Source organism: Eretmochelys imbricata, chromosome 7, assembly GCF_965152235.1.
Source record: "Eretmochelys imbricata isolate rEreImb1 chromosome 7, rEreImb1.hap1, whole genome shotgun sequence".
Taxonomy (NCBI): Eukaryota; Metazoa; Chordata; order Testudines; family Cheloniidae; genus Eretmochelys; species Eretmochelys imbricata.
The window spans coordinates 5,571,332-5,586,147 of record NC_135578.1 but is presented as its reverse complement, the minus strand read 5'-3'; the positions used below and the strand labels follow the sequence as shown (position 1 = coordinate 5,586,147).

At 44.7% G+C, this 14,816-nt stretch overlaps 1 protein-coding gene across 1 annotated transcript in view; it reads right to left on the bottom strand.

Moving 5' to 3' along the window:
* Positions 1-14,816, bottom strand: part of SYNPR (synaptoporin) — a 100,993-nt gene that overhangs the window by 17,256 nt on the left and 68,921 nt on the right. The gene's annotated exons all lie outside the window — the stretch shown is intronic.

Genomic DNA, 14,816 nt, shown 5'->3' with positions numbered 1-14,816 from the left:
CCCTCTGGGGCACCTAACAGGTAATGATCTAGTGATCTCTCTCCTGCCATCCGTCTCCACCCTCTGGCAATTGGAGGCTACGGACACCATTCCTAGGGACACCATATGTGCAAGTGTTTGCAGGATTGGGAACGGAATCACATAAATTAAAGCCTTTAAATCAACTGCATCATAAACAAATATTAGCTTTAAGTAAGAATATTTCAACATGTTTGCACAAACATCTGAGATAATGGTGAAGTCCTATGGGGAAAAGTAAAATTTACTCTTGTTCATCTAAGCAATAAAACCCAGATTTTTCACTTTTGCAATCATTAAGGAGAGGAAACATTACAACACTGGGTGACTCTTGATTTCTTGAGAACAATTAATTCAGCACAAAAATTGCTTGCAATCTAATCCAGAATGAAAGACAAAGACCGTGCAGTTTGCTGGTTTAATAAATCATCAAAGCAAGCTCAGGTCTTGGGTTCAGCTCTGTAAATTGCATAGTGGATCCTTCACTCATGACTGTGTGATGTGTGGCCCTTTAACATGAAAGGCTTTTAAAATGTGGACACCATTCCTAGGGACACCGCGTGCAGCAGAAAATCTGTGTGTGTGAGAGAGTGCACGAACCAGTCACTACTGACTCAGCTCTAAATTGCACCAGCATTTCCCATGAAGAGATTGTCCCCTCTGTTCAGCCAACACCACCTGCCTCGAATCATGCCATGGAAAGATGTTTGCAAGCCCAGGAAGAAGCACATTGTGAGCCAACACTCCCCCTGGCTTGATGCATTGGGTTCTGTTATCCAACACTGGCATGAACAGAGGTTAAGGTTGGGACTGTGTGTGGGGGGCGTTATTTTTAATATTACCGCTTCCCAACAAAGGCCAGTTAAAAGATCTCCCCATGGTTTGGGAAGCCAATCAATCTCCCCTCGCCATTCCGCTCCAAAATCATCTGTGTCACAGCCGATCTGGAACGCTGGAAAGTGTCAACTGGCACTCAACTCCGAACACTTACGTAGCTGTAGCTCTATTCCCATCACCGCCCCGTGGCAAGGACTCAGGCACCAAGTATTTGAAGAGATTCCATTAAGCAGAAAATCCAGTCCTTGATGCCGCTGTGCAGGGGCTGCTCTGACTGGCTGACAGGGGCTGTACTGAATGTCAGACAGACTTCTACCTTTCCCAGCCTGCCTCAGGAAAGCCAAAGAGCCCCCTTTCTTGCAGCATGAAAAGGTGACCCTATGATATGATATACTCCAGAATACTCTCCCCCAAAGAACTCCACACACAGGGCTAGCCCACAGCAAAGAAGAAACAGACTAACAAGGCACTATGGTGTGAGTAGCTCATGGAATGGAATGTAGCCCAATGTAAAGAGAAATGGTAAGAGATGCCTCGACTTTAATGGTCCCAGACTGCAAGTCACCACAACAACAACTGGGTTTAGACAGAAACCTAATCCCGTTAACTCAGTGTCTTATAGTAACTTGGAAATCAAACAGCATTAGAATGCAGGAACAGAGCACCAGGCAGAAGTAATGCTGCACGAAGAGCTGGCACAACCATGGCTGTATACCCTAGTCTGTTACATAGGAAGGGGGCTCTGGGGTAATAGATATTGGGCGGTTAGGAAAGCTAATCTAATGAACACAACCGAAGAGCAGATTAAGGAGGGCACAGCAGAGGTGCAGATACAATTCTGAGGGTCTAGGAAAGGTGGAGGGGACAGAGCTATTACAGAGGTACCAGCAATTTCCAAAAGCGGTTATGATCTGAAACTAAGAAAGGGCTGAGCCTCTGGGAGACATTCCTTAGCATTGCGGGTAATTAATGTGTGGAACTGAGTGCCAAAGGTAACAGCAGTCATGAATATATTTGTAACTAAAGAGAATTAGGCCCTTAGAGGAAAACAAGGTATCCAAAGTAGAACTCTCACACGGCAGATTAATGGACATTAGTGGATTGCATGGCTTTTTCCTCTTGTAAGCCAAACAAAACCTAACTACATGCCCAGAAGGAACACTCTCATTGGCTGATGCATAAAGATATTTACTTGCTGCAGACATATTCTTCACTGAGCTCCTGCTGCTATAACCTTGGGATGGTTAAAATAATTCATTTGTCTCCTTAGATTGCAGCATTCTGGAGATATACAGTAACAGACGCTCTTGCCCCCCATCAGCCAACAAAGTCTGATTAAAACTGAATATATAAGAGAGATACTGAACATATTCAGACAGTTTTCTGACTTGCTTTTAAAGCTTCCTGTCTCTATTATGCAAACATTTTTCATCAAGGCTTATGGTCTTCCCCTGGAAAAATAAAGCATCTCCTAGTGCCTGTCTCTGGGATTTTGCAAGTCCTGGAGACAAAAGGTTTTGTTTTTTTTTTAAACATAACCAGGGTTAGAATGTTCCCAAGGTGGCCTGGCCATGCACAGAAAAATAATCTCCAGCCAGCAACCAGCAATAAACACGTCCCTTGCACACCTTTGCTTATGTGCCGTACCTATCCAGAAGGCACACTGGAAATAAAGACTTGATTCAAAGCCTATTCGAATCAACAGGAATCTTTGCATTGATCTCAGTGGGCTCTGGATCAGCTATTAAGCATGACCATCCTCTCATTCCACAAGCAGGGTACATTTGTTAAACGTGCTAGGCTGACATTCTTAGAGGGGAAATCCTTTATTTATCCATAGAACAGGAACAGCACAGTAGCTGCTTCCTTGATGGTATTTTGCCAATGTATCTTAATTGTGATCTACTCAGGGGAACCACTACTAGGAATAGTTCAGTCTCCAATGCCCATTTGGTCCTCAGCCCCTCTGAACCTGACAGCAAAGTTGCCAGTTATTTATCTAAGCTCAGTTTCCTGAATGCTTGTCTAGGACTTTATGGGTCTGAAATACTGCAGGAAATATTGTTATATCTCAAATATGACTCTGAAGCAACTGTGGTGATGTTTTAATGACAACCACTGAGGGAGTTTGATGCATATATTTACCAGCTGGGCAGAGCGAAGGCTTTGTCCTCTAATGGTGAAGAATGAAATTATTAAGAGACTGGCTTTGCTCTGAGGATCGGAGCCATCTGGGCAGTTTTTATGCTAACACCTGTTAAACAGACTTGCAAAGACACAAGACCATGACTTGTAAATTTCACTTCAGCCCCAGCATTAGCTTTTTAAGCATCATGGAACTGTGCTTTATTAAACCATGAAGAAAAAGAAAGAATGAAGAGGTAATATTAGCAGTCTGCTGACATTTTATCATTTTAAAATATGTATCCAGCTCTTTCTTTTCCTCTTGCAGTCCCGAAATAACATTTTGAGGCAATTAACCTGGGTAGCAAACAGCTGACCAAAGGTAAAGTAACTAAAGGACATGATTCTCACCACATTTAAGGATCAGTCCTGCAAAGTTTCCTCCAGTGCATCTCAAGCTGGGTGCCTGATCCTCAGCTGGTGCGAATCAATTTCACGTCATTGAAGTCTGACGATCTGGCCCTGAGTCTCTCAAAATGATTTTTGCAAGCCTGATGGGATTTTTGAAAACTAATTGATCTAATTTCTCTTTTATACCCCCCCCCATTAACCCTTACTGTGTCCTTTGATCTGACCCATGATAGGCCTGAAGCTTTTGTTTTAAATTTCTAATCCCTGCATCTCTCTGGCAGTACCTTCCTGGCCAAGTGTCTTACAGAGATACTGGATACACTGTGATCACACCAGCCTTCTTTCATTACCTTATTTTTACTCATGAGCTTCTATGTTTAGATTTTCCGAGCCCCTAAGAGAGCCTGCAGTAATTGGTGCCACTTGTGGCCACTTAACCTCAGCCCAAACCTCAGCCCAAACAAGCAATCTATAGATCAGCTGTGCAGAAGGGCTCAAAAATAGACCATGACTCAGTCCTAGCAGGAGGAAGATAGATAATCCTCACATATAGGTGGTTAGGCAGGATTATTACCATTGCAGGATTTGTTCTGGATGTTCAAAATAAAAAAAAAAAAAAGAGTCCTACAAAAAATGGAAACTAGGTCAAATTACAAAGTATGAATATAAACAATTAACACAAGTATGTAGGGACAAAATTAGAAAGGCCACGGCACAAACTAGATCAAACTATCTAAAGATATAAAGGGTAACAAGTAAACATTCTACAAATACATTAGAAGCAAAAGGAAGACCAAGGACGGGGCAGGCCCATTACTCAATAAGGGGGGGAAACAACAACAGAAAATGGGGAAATGGCAGAGGTGCTTAATGACTTCATTTCGGTTTTCACCAAGAAGGTTGGTAGTGCCTGGACGTCTAACGTAGTTCATGCCAGTGAAAATGAGGTAGGATCAGAAGAGGCTAAAATAGGGAAAGGACAAGTTAAAAATTACTTGGACAAGTTTGGGCCTGATGAAATGCATCCTGAAATACTCAAGGAGCTGACTGAGGAGATATCTGAGCCATTAGCTATTATCTTTGAAAAGTCATGGAAGACGGCAGAGATTCCAGAAGACTGGAAAGGGGCAAATATAGTGCAAATCTATAAAAAGGGAAATAAGGACAACCCAGGGAATTAGACCAGTCAGCTTAACTTCTGTACCCAGAAAGATAATGGCGCAAATAATTAAGCAATCAATTTGTAAACATCTAGAAGATAATAAGCTGATAAGTAACAGTCAGCATGGATTTGTCAAAAATAAATCATGTCAAACCAACCTGATAGCTTTCTTTGACAGGGTAACAAGCCCTTGTGGATAAGGGGGAAGTGGTAGACGTGGTATATCTTGATTTTAGTAAAGCTTTTGATACTGTCCTGCTTGACCATTTCATAAATAAACTAGGGAAATGCAACCTAGATGGAGCTACTATAAGGTGGGTGCATAACTGGTTGGAAAACCATTCCCAGAGAGTAGTTATCAGTGGTTCACAGTCATGCTGGAAGGGTATAACAATTGGGGTCCCGGAGGCATCGGTTCTGGGTCTGGTTCTGTTCAATATCTTCATCAATGATTTAGATAATGGCATAGAGAGTACACTTATAAAGTTTGAGGACAATACCAAGCTGGGAGGGGTCGTGAGTGCCTTGGAAGATAGGATTAAAATGCAAAATGATCTGGACAAACTGGAGAAATAGTCTGAAGTAAATAGGATGAAATTCAATAAGGACAAATGCAAAGTACTCCACTTCGGATGAAACGAACAGCTGCACACATACAAAATACGGAATGACTGCCTAGGAAAGAGTACTGCAGAAAGGGATCTGGGGGTCATAGTGGACCACAAGCTAAATATAAGTCAACAGTGTAACACTTGCAAAAAAAGCAATCATCATTCTGGAATGTATTAGCAGGAGTGTTGTAAGCAAGGCACGAGAAGTAATTCTTCCACTCTATTCTGCTCTGATTAGGCCTCAACTGAAGTATTGTGTCCAGTTCTGGGCACCACATTTCAGGAAGGATGTGGACAAATTCAAGAGAGTCCAGAGAAGACCAACAAAAATGACGGAAGGTCTAGAAAACATGATCTATGAGGGGAGATTGAAAAAATTGGGTTTGTTTAGTCTGGAGAAGAGAAGACTGAGAGGGGACATGATCACAGTTTTCAGTATGTAAAAGGTTGTTACAAGGAGGAGGAAGAAAAAAAATTGTTTTTCTTAAACTCTGAGGATAGGACAAGAAGCAATGGGCTTAAATTGCAGCCAGGAAGGTTTAGGTTGGACATTAGGAAAAACTTCCTAACTGTCAGGGTGGTTAAGCACTGGAATTGCCTAGGGAGGTTGTGGAATCTCCGTCACTGGAGATTTTTAAGAGCAGGTTAAACAAACACCTGTCAGGAATGGTCTAGATAATTAGTCCTGCCACGAGTGCAGGGCACTGGTCTAGATGACCTCTCGAGGTCCCTCCCAGTTCTATGATTCTATTATTCTATATTTGTTAAATTGGAACAGGGCCCAGGTGAAAAATGAAGAGTTGGGGTTATCAACCAGGATCACCCTCTACCCACCCCTTAATGATATTTTCTTGTGTTAGGCTGGGAGCTCCAAACTCTTCTCTAATGTCCTACCACTGCTGGATGCCTGATTCAGCTTGTCTGGGGATAACATTGCTTCTCAGTGACTCACAAAGACATTTTGTCCATCTCTTCCTTTTGCTTTTGCTGCATCTCTGCCTGCCCTTCTATTTTCTATTCATCCCCCATTGCTTCTGATCTCCGGTCTCTCTACCCAGCCCACCTCTCCCTCTTCTCATCAGTCTTCTCCCTCAGTTCTTCCTCCACTCAACCTCCCCTTTCTGCTTTTTCTAACAACCTCTTGCACCTTACCCTCTCTTGTAACTCTCTTGTCCCCATCTCCTAAGTCCAAGGAGCAGCTCACTGGCAGCACCGCCAATATTCAGTGCTACCTGTCCTAGTAAGTCAATGTGCCAAGGCCACAAAGTCAAGTTCAACCTGGCATGAATTTTACTTGCAGACATTAGTATAAGCAGCTGTGAACTGCCCTCTTTTCTTCTATGACATACTTGTGTTTGTTGACTGCTGCTAAATATGTGTCTGACAGGGAAAACATCACTGCATGTGACTTGTTGCTCATACATCTATAGAACAACACTGGATGGAGAAAGGAGGTGGCTGAGAGAGGCTGTAGGGGAAAAGAATGGCGCAGTAACATTTCTCCTTTTCTCTTTCTATCCTTGGAGTCCGTAATTTCTGTAATTCATTTCTTCTTTCTGCTCCAGCAGCGCTAGCAAAGTCCAGTGAAACACTCGGCACACATCAAACTCAATGAAGGCAGAGATGCCGATAAAAGACACAGCCTCCAGTTCTGTCTTGCGAAGTCCCAGCAACCTCCCGATAAATTCCTTCCACCCAACATTGCAAATTCACGTGAGCAATTGTTTTTAGGCAGAGGATGGGTCTGAACTGAAACGCCAGATCAAAACACCCCTAAACGTTGGTGAAGTTCCGATTCGTACCTGAACTTAGCATCCAGGCTCCATTTCTAAATGCACTGAACTGAAAGCCCAGTTCCAACCACTCCTGAAACTTTGAGGCTTGGACCCATCTTTCTTTCCAGCTATTGCTAAGTGTCCTCCCCTGTAGTTCCTATGCAGGAAAATCTCCAGCTGTCTTCAATAGTTTTGCTCAGAGGATGAGGCCCATAAGTGTGCAGTGTGGAGTAAGAGAACCAGAAAAAACCCAGTTTCAAAGCCTGCCTGTGATGAAGCAATGACAAATTTCAGATGGTTGATCTGACACCACACCGACCTGGCTCGTTCACAGTTTAATCGCTTTGTCACTGTTCAGCGCCACAATCCATCTTTTATTTCATTTAAAACTTCATGACAATTTGAGGTTCACCTCTTGTGTGTGCACGTGGGCTAGTTCTCTCCCTTTCAGACAGAGAGCTTTCTAGCATCAGAATGGACAGGAGAAGACTGCAATTTGAAAGTATTCACAGCCCTAACAACTATTCTTTGCAGCGTCTTGCTGTCTCATTAAACTCAGCCACGCATAAAAACAGGTACGCCGCTCTGCTTGGTGAGTTTGTCAGGCACATTGCTGGTCTGTGTTAGCAAGACAGATTCACACTGATTGCTGGGTAGCTCAAGTAAAAATTACTCTCCACTTCAGAAATAAAAGCTCTTAATTGGGAAAAAGTGATTCACTAAAGATGACAGAAATTTCCTTTCCCCCCGCAAATAAGAATGGATACTCTTCAAGGTAGGGACTGTCTGTATCTTTTGTCTCTCACAGCACCAAACGCATTGCTGGTGTTTAATAAATAAGCATTAATAATGATTAATGAGAACCTGCCTTTATATCCTGTAAAAGGCATAGCAGAGTGAGATTAACCTTATGGTTTATTGTTATCACAGCATAGCACCCCCAAGAACATCAAGTAACTGAATCATAGAATATCAGGGTTGGAAGGGACCTCAGGAGGTCATCTAGTCCAACCCCCTGCTCAGACTCGTCTCTCTTGACCACTACAAGCCAAGGTTTCTCTTTCTGATTTCTTTTACATGAGTGTAAATTTGTAATAAGCCCACTGACAGCAATACAGGTGTAAACCTTGGGTGAGATCAGACACTCAGACCCTAAGTTTTATATCCTTTTTCCCCTTCAGCTTTGCAAACTAAGTTGTCATGAGAAATGTGATGACAAGACAGCTATAACGTCCAGCTTGAAAATATCATAAAGGGGCCCCTTGGGTATTTTGGATTCTGCCTTGTGCTGCAATAGTAAAGCACTGCTGTCTTTTCAGACACTCACTATATGTCCCTAGGAAACAAGAGTTTGGAGGTAGGAGCACAGAATAAGGGTTATCACTCCTGCATACAGTTTGTGGGATGCTTGTGAGATCTTTCCATTTGAATGCCCCTCTTTCAAGCTACCTTTGCATTGTGAGGTTTCAAGACACCTTCAGTGGGGAAAGTGGCAGCATCAAAGGGACCCCATTCCTTATTTAGTTGGAGGCTGTTTTAAGGTGAGTTGTCCCCTGCTCATGAATGAGCATCTCTTTGACATTCACTCTTACTGATCCCCTCTTATAACCAATAAACCTCACACGGGAGCTGATTCAGGAAACATCCTTGTTCAGCTAAGCATCTGACCATGGGCTTAACTTTGATGTTGAAGGCACTGCAGCATGTGGTTAAAGTTAAGCATGTGTTTAGGGGGTTCTGCCGAATAGAGAAGAATCTTAAGTGCTTTCCTGAGTCAGGGCAATGATCTGTTCCTAGTAAAAAGAAAAAATATGAACTTTTTTCTGCCTGGGAAATTCTGAATTAGGGGTATTTTCTCCATTTCATTACTGGAAATGAGCAGAAAAGCAGACACTTCAATACAGACATCTTGATGCCACTATATACTTTGACAAGTTGTCCTATTTTCTTAAAATAACAGCTTACAAACTGGCCAACCCACAGTGCATGACATCCATACACACAATGTGACACCCTGTCGAAGGGCGTGCCTGCTCTGTAGCTGAGCCAGTGTGGTGCTGTACATACTTCCTGCCTCAGTGTCCCTTCCCAGGAAGCCAACCATTCCACTTGAGGTACTTTGGATGCTTGATTCAATCGTATCCTCCTTGTTTATTACAAAAGCTCCTACAAAAAAAAAAAAGGCCATAACAAAGAGTCTCAAATAACAAAAGGTACTTCTGGCTTTCAGGGTTCCTCCCACGCCAGCTCTCTAAGCTCTGTTTCCAGTCCGTTGTCTCTGCCTTTAAGTCTCTCCTCATGGCAGAAGCCCAAGCTCTCCTCCCGGAGCTGAGAGGCAATTTATCTCGTTCCGCTAGCCCCACATAGTGCTCAGGCTCAGAAAGGTTGGCAGCCTTCCCCTGCTGGTGTCTGCTCCCTGCTAACCCAGGTGCTGCAGGAGCCTTCTTACTCCCGTCAGTGTCTGCACGCATTGGCCCTGCTATAAAGGAGGAGGCAGGATTTATATTGGATTCTCTTCCTAGCTCATTCCTTATTAGCTGAGTGAGAAGAGAGCCCAGCACCACCCCCGCTGCAAGGCTCCTGGGCCCAGGCCCTGGTGATTCCTTCTGAATGCCAGGTCTTCCCGGACTCCTTTCCCCTCTCCCCATATTTCCTCAGGCTGTGTGTAGCAGACCACCCAAACTCTTGAAGCGCCATGCCATGTGTAAGACTGACCAGTAGGCTGTACTGCTCTTAAGGGGCAGACTACCCCATCACACACCCACCCATTGTTCTTGCTCTGGTCCAAAAATCCCCATGGAAAAACAATGTTAAATTTTCTTCCTCGCGTTTGTGCTTTATTTCCTCCCCATTGTTTGTTGCTATCTGCTACACCCATTGTCAGTTTTCTTTGCCATTTTAAACAGAAGGAAGTATTAACAGCAATGCGACCAGACCAACCACCAGAAAAAGAGAGAGAGTTCTGGAAACGAGTTATTGCAGTAGCAATTCTTGTAGGAACGTGTGGTGAGATCAGAGGTGGAAGTAAGCCGGTACGCCCCACTACGGCGTACCGGTAAGAGCCAGTGCGCCATACCAGGACCAGCTTTCAGAGAGGGCAATTTAAAAGCCCTGGGGTAGCTGCGGCAGCAGGGCTGCGGTGGGGATTTAAAGAGCCCTGGAGCCCCAGCCACTGCTACCCCTCCCCCCCGGCCCTTTAAATCTCGCCTGACCCCTGCTGCCCGAGCCCCGGGGTAGCGGCGGCAGGGCTCTGGCGGGGATTTAAAGGTCCCCGGAGCAGTAGCGGCGGCTGGAGCTCTGGGGCCATTTAAATCCCCGCCAGAGCCCTGCTGCCCGAGCCCCAGCGTGGTGGTGGGGGGCGGCTCTGGAGGGGATTTAAAGAGCTCCGGAGCTCCAGCCACCCCTACTGCCCTGGCCCTTTAAATCCCCACTGGAGCCCTGCTGCCAAAGCCCTGGGGTCGCGGCGGTGGGGCTCCGGCGGGCATTTAAAGGGCTGGGGCAGTAGTGGCGGCTGGAGCCCCGGGGCCCTTTAAATCCCCGATGGAGCCCGGCCACCGCGACCCCCGGGCTCGGGCAGCAGGGCTCCAGCAGGGATTTAAAGGGCTCGGGGCTCCGGCAGCTGCTACCACAGCAGAGCCCCAGGCCCTTTAAACCTCTGCCAGAGCGCAGAGCCCCGGGGTAGTGGTGGCAGCCAGGAGCCCCCAGGGCTCCTCAGTGATTTAAAGGGCCCGGGGCTTCGCAGCGGCAGCTGGAGCCCTGGGCCCTTTAAATCGCCCCCGAGCCCCGGGGCTCCCAGCCACCTCTGCAGCTGGTAGCTCGGGGGTGATTTAAAGGGCCCTGGGCTCCCAGGTGCCACAACCACAGCTGGATCCCTGGCCCTTTAAATCAAGATTTAAAGGACCTGGGGATTTAAGGCCCTGCCTCTTCCGGTTGAGGCCACACCCCCTGCTCAGGACTCTGGCCTACCGGTAAGTCCTCTAACTTACTTTCACCCCTGGGTGAGATGTTTCCTTTAGGCTGGTAATCTCTCAAAAGGGGACGTGCTGTTCTGAAATACAAAAGTCATCTCCTGAAATGAATAGAATCCATACAGCTCCCAGTCCCTGGTGAGATAAGAGACCAAAAAAAAAAAAAAAACCCAACACATTTTTTAATGGTCTACATTTTTCTAGTGAACAAAGGAACAAAGTAAAGAAACTTCTTTTAGATACATTAGGAAATAATTAAGTTCTCAGCACTTCCTCCTGAGCATGCTGATTTGTTCTGCAGACAATGGACTTCAGCCATTCTTTCTCTGAGAAATTGTGCATATAGAGAAGCAGTGCATCTTACAAAGGTGCTGAATATTAAATCTTTCATCAACTCCATTTGAAGAATATTTGCAGAAGTGGGCATATGCTGACCTTACATCTGTTAGCCATTCCTCTAATGGACTAAATCATGTTCCCAGAAACAGCTTCTTATATATACACCACTCCAACATCCTTCCTGTCTGGGAAGGAATGGTCTCCACTCTTCTGAAATCCCCAAGAATTTATTCTTTTCCATAGCCAACATCTTCTGAAGCACCAATGTTTCCCACATGGTTCTCCAAAGGGAAAGCAAAGGAGAGTATGTTCTTAACCAAGCAGGAAAGTATGTTCTTCCAGCAACATCAGAAAGGCCATCTGATAGTAGCAAGCCAAGAAGCAGGTTCTATTATAGTAATAAGGAGGGTAGAGGGAGCCGACTAGCAGCCACTGATAAGAGGTGAGGTCAATCAGCACTGTAGCTTATTTGTGATTATTATCTGGAGTTTTTATGAACCCTGTTGGTTCCTGCAATTAGCCAGATTAGGCTCAGGTTTGCTCTTTTGTGGAAGAGTAACATTTGAACAGCAATGAAGCGGAGAGCTTTTGTTCACTATGATTGGAATCCCTAGCATACACCTCACTCCTGTTCTAAAGTTTAGCCTTTGAAGAGGGATTCCTTACAATGCGGGAAATCTTTAATTGCAGAACTGAAGCAATAATAAGAGCTTCCAGAAGTTACTCTTAAATAATGTGGATACTTGCATACGGAGCTTTACTACGAAGTGTGGACTATTCCATTGTTCCTACCATTCTGTGTCCACTTCCCATCAATTCTAACCTTTATCCAGTGACTTCCACTCACCCCACTTATTTCTCAGGATCAAGAAGCTGTCAGGTAGGATCTATTTTCAAAGAAAGATGATATCTTAATACTGCATGTGATCTTTTCAAAGTCTTTCAGAGTTAAAGTTCTCTTTGCCCTTTCAGGGTCAAACATCTATAGTACAAGATGGAGCAGAGGATTCTGTGAAGGTGTGGTGTGGTTAAGCAGACAGATGAAAGATAAAAGGGCAGGGCAAGGGTATTTGGCTTTGTGTGAGTAGAAAGTTGGCAAACCTAATCTAACTTATGCCATATACACATCACTGCTAAAACTGGCCCAATGCCTTTTGTGAATACAGGACAGAAAAAATCAAGTGTCACTTAAGAACTTGATCCAGTTGCTACAGATTTGGCCCCTTGTATTTTTTTAAACTGTTCACTGTCATCACTGTCAAGAGATGTTCACTTTTAAAATCCTTTCATAACTTTTACTAAGGTCTTCCCAGGGTTACGCAAAATCACAAGCAGCCCTGCTTCAGACATCAGCTTCACTACATGCCCGATCCTGAAAATACTTGCACATATGCATCACACACCTGCTGAAATGTTTGTAGGGCCAGGCCCTTACATCGATCCTAAAAATCTCATTCTTATTACAGCTGGCTTTAGGGATTTAAAAGGGTTCCACTTCCCTAGAATGCTGTCAGAAAGCATTCTGGTTTAATTGTGTTTGGTGTATTGGTGTAATTCCACAGCAGACACTATATAAAAAAATGTAATATGCCACTGGCAATTTATCTGGAAAAGCTTTACTAAAAGTGTACTCTCTGTTGGGTTATTTCTAGTCATAATACTGGAAAATATTTTCCTCTCTCACATGTTTTCAGTTTCCTGACTCGTTAGTTTCCCGGCCCTTGCTCATGGCAATTGTGCAAACATTTGATCAATGCAATTTTTGTTGAAGTTCTGTTTTTAATGAGACAATCTGTTATTCACATGTTCTGTGCTGTATATGCCACTGTGGGATAAATGGATTATTTCTGTATAAAGTCAATGATTAAGCAGTGGGCAGATGGTGACTGCTGCTTGTGACACTAAACACCATTGTTTCACTGCTGCCATGTCCTCTACCCTGTCCCCTCTGCTTTCTCCACCTCTTGTCTCTCACCTTATGCTAAGCTTTTGGAGGCAAAAACCGCGCTAGTTCCGTGGGGCCTCAATCACTGACTGGGACCTGTAGATGCCACTGCTACGCAAAACAACAACAACTACAATCAATTCTAATTGCATGCAAGGAAACAATTTATTTCTACCAGCCTGCAAAAGCCTTTAGTCACTGTTGGTATTTTTGCAGTATCTCAGTCCCATCGGAAATAGAGCCTGAAACAAAATAAAAGGCAAGAAGGGTTCTGTTTTGCTCCTTGTACAGACATTTACAATGGGGCAAAGAGGGTATAAAACTCTCGCCGGTCAAAGTTCTCCTCTCACTTCCAGGGGCAGCGGCACCGTATATACACTCTGCACACACTTTGCACAGGTGTATATTACTAGTGTGGGGGGTGGAGAATCAGGCTTTCTGTAGCGTATAGGAACAAGGACAGGGAATCAAGGACTATCACAAAACCTCACCACTTTCCACTCCAAGTGCAAGGCATATTTCCACTAAACCCTACCAAAACAAGACACTCCACTCCACACGCTTCTCCCTCTGGGAAGAGGATAAGTGTGTGAGCCCTTGAGTGGTGCTCACTGTGATCTGTGTTTTAGAAGCCATCAGAAACTGGCCAGGACTGCAGCGTGTATGTACCTACTCCTTCCATGTCTGTGGTGTTCGTAGTCCACTGCTGACAATGATGACGATATTGTCGCAGTTCTCATCTCTGGCTGTGCATATGACTCCGAAGTCCGAACCCTGATGCACGGAGTCGGCCACACTGAGGCCAAGGGAAGTCTGTATCCAGGATGTTTGATGATGCAGCTCTGTGGCGTGCAGCCTGGAGATGATTTTGTCAATCCCGCTCAAACCTGTTACATGCTGATCTTGTCAGAGAGCAACACTAAGTCCTGTTCTGAACCATTTGCTCAAATTCTTTGGGATTGATGCCAGCCCACTGGAGACTGCTCTTCAGATTATCTTTGAAGCGCTTATGCGGACGACCCTTCTTTCTTTTGCCCTGACTCTGCTCCTCATACAGGATCTGTTTTGAGAGGCGGTGGTCTTCCATTCTGATGACATGTTCGGTCCACCTCAGTTGCGCTCTCGGTAGCATTTCCTCAATGCTGGTTGTGTTTGCTCTCTCAAGGATCTTAATATTGGTCATTCTGTCCTGTCAGTGAAAGCTCATTAGTGAGCAGAGGGAGCATATATGAAATTGCTATGGCTGTTTAATGTGACGTGTATAGCGAGTCCACGTCTCAGATCCATACGGGAGAAATGTTAGAATCACTGCACTATAGAGCCTCAATTTGGTGGAGAGAATGTTGTGTTGGTTAAGGACTTTTGTTTGGAGTCGGCCTGGCTTTACTAATTCTGAAGGAAGTTTCCTTACCAAGGGAACTGTCACTCAAGATGATGCTGCCCAAATACTTGAACTGATCCACATTTTTCAGCTGTGTACCTTGGATGAAGATGGCCGGCACTGGGGCATTGGAATGAAGTGCTGGATGGAACAAGACCTCTGTCTTCCCGAGGCTGATGGTGAGGCCAAAGAGCTGGGGTGCTTCAGAAAAATCTATCAACAATGACCGGAAGGTCGTCATGTCT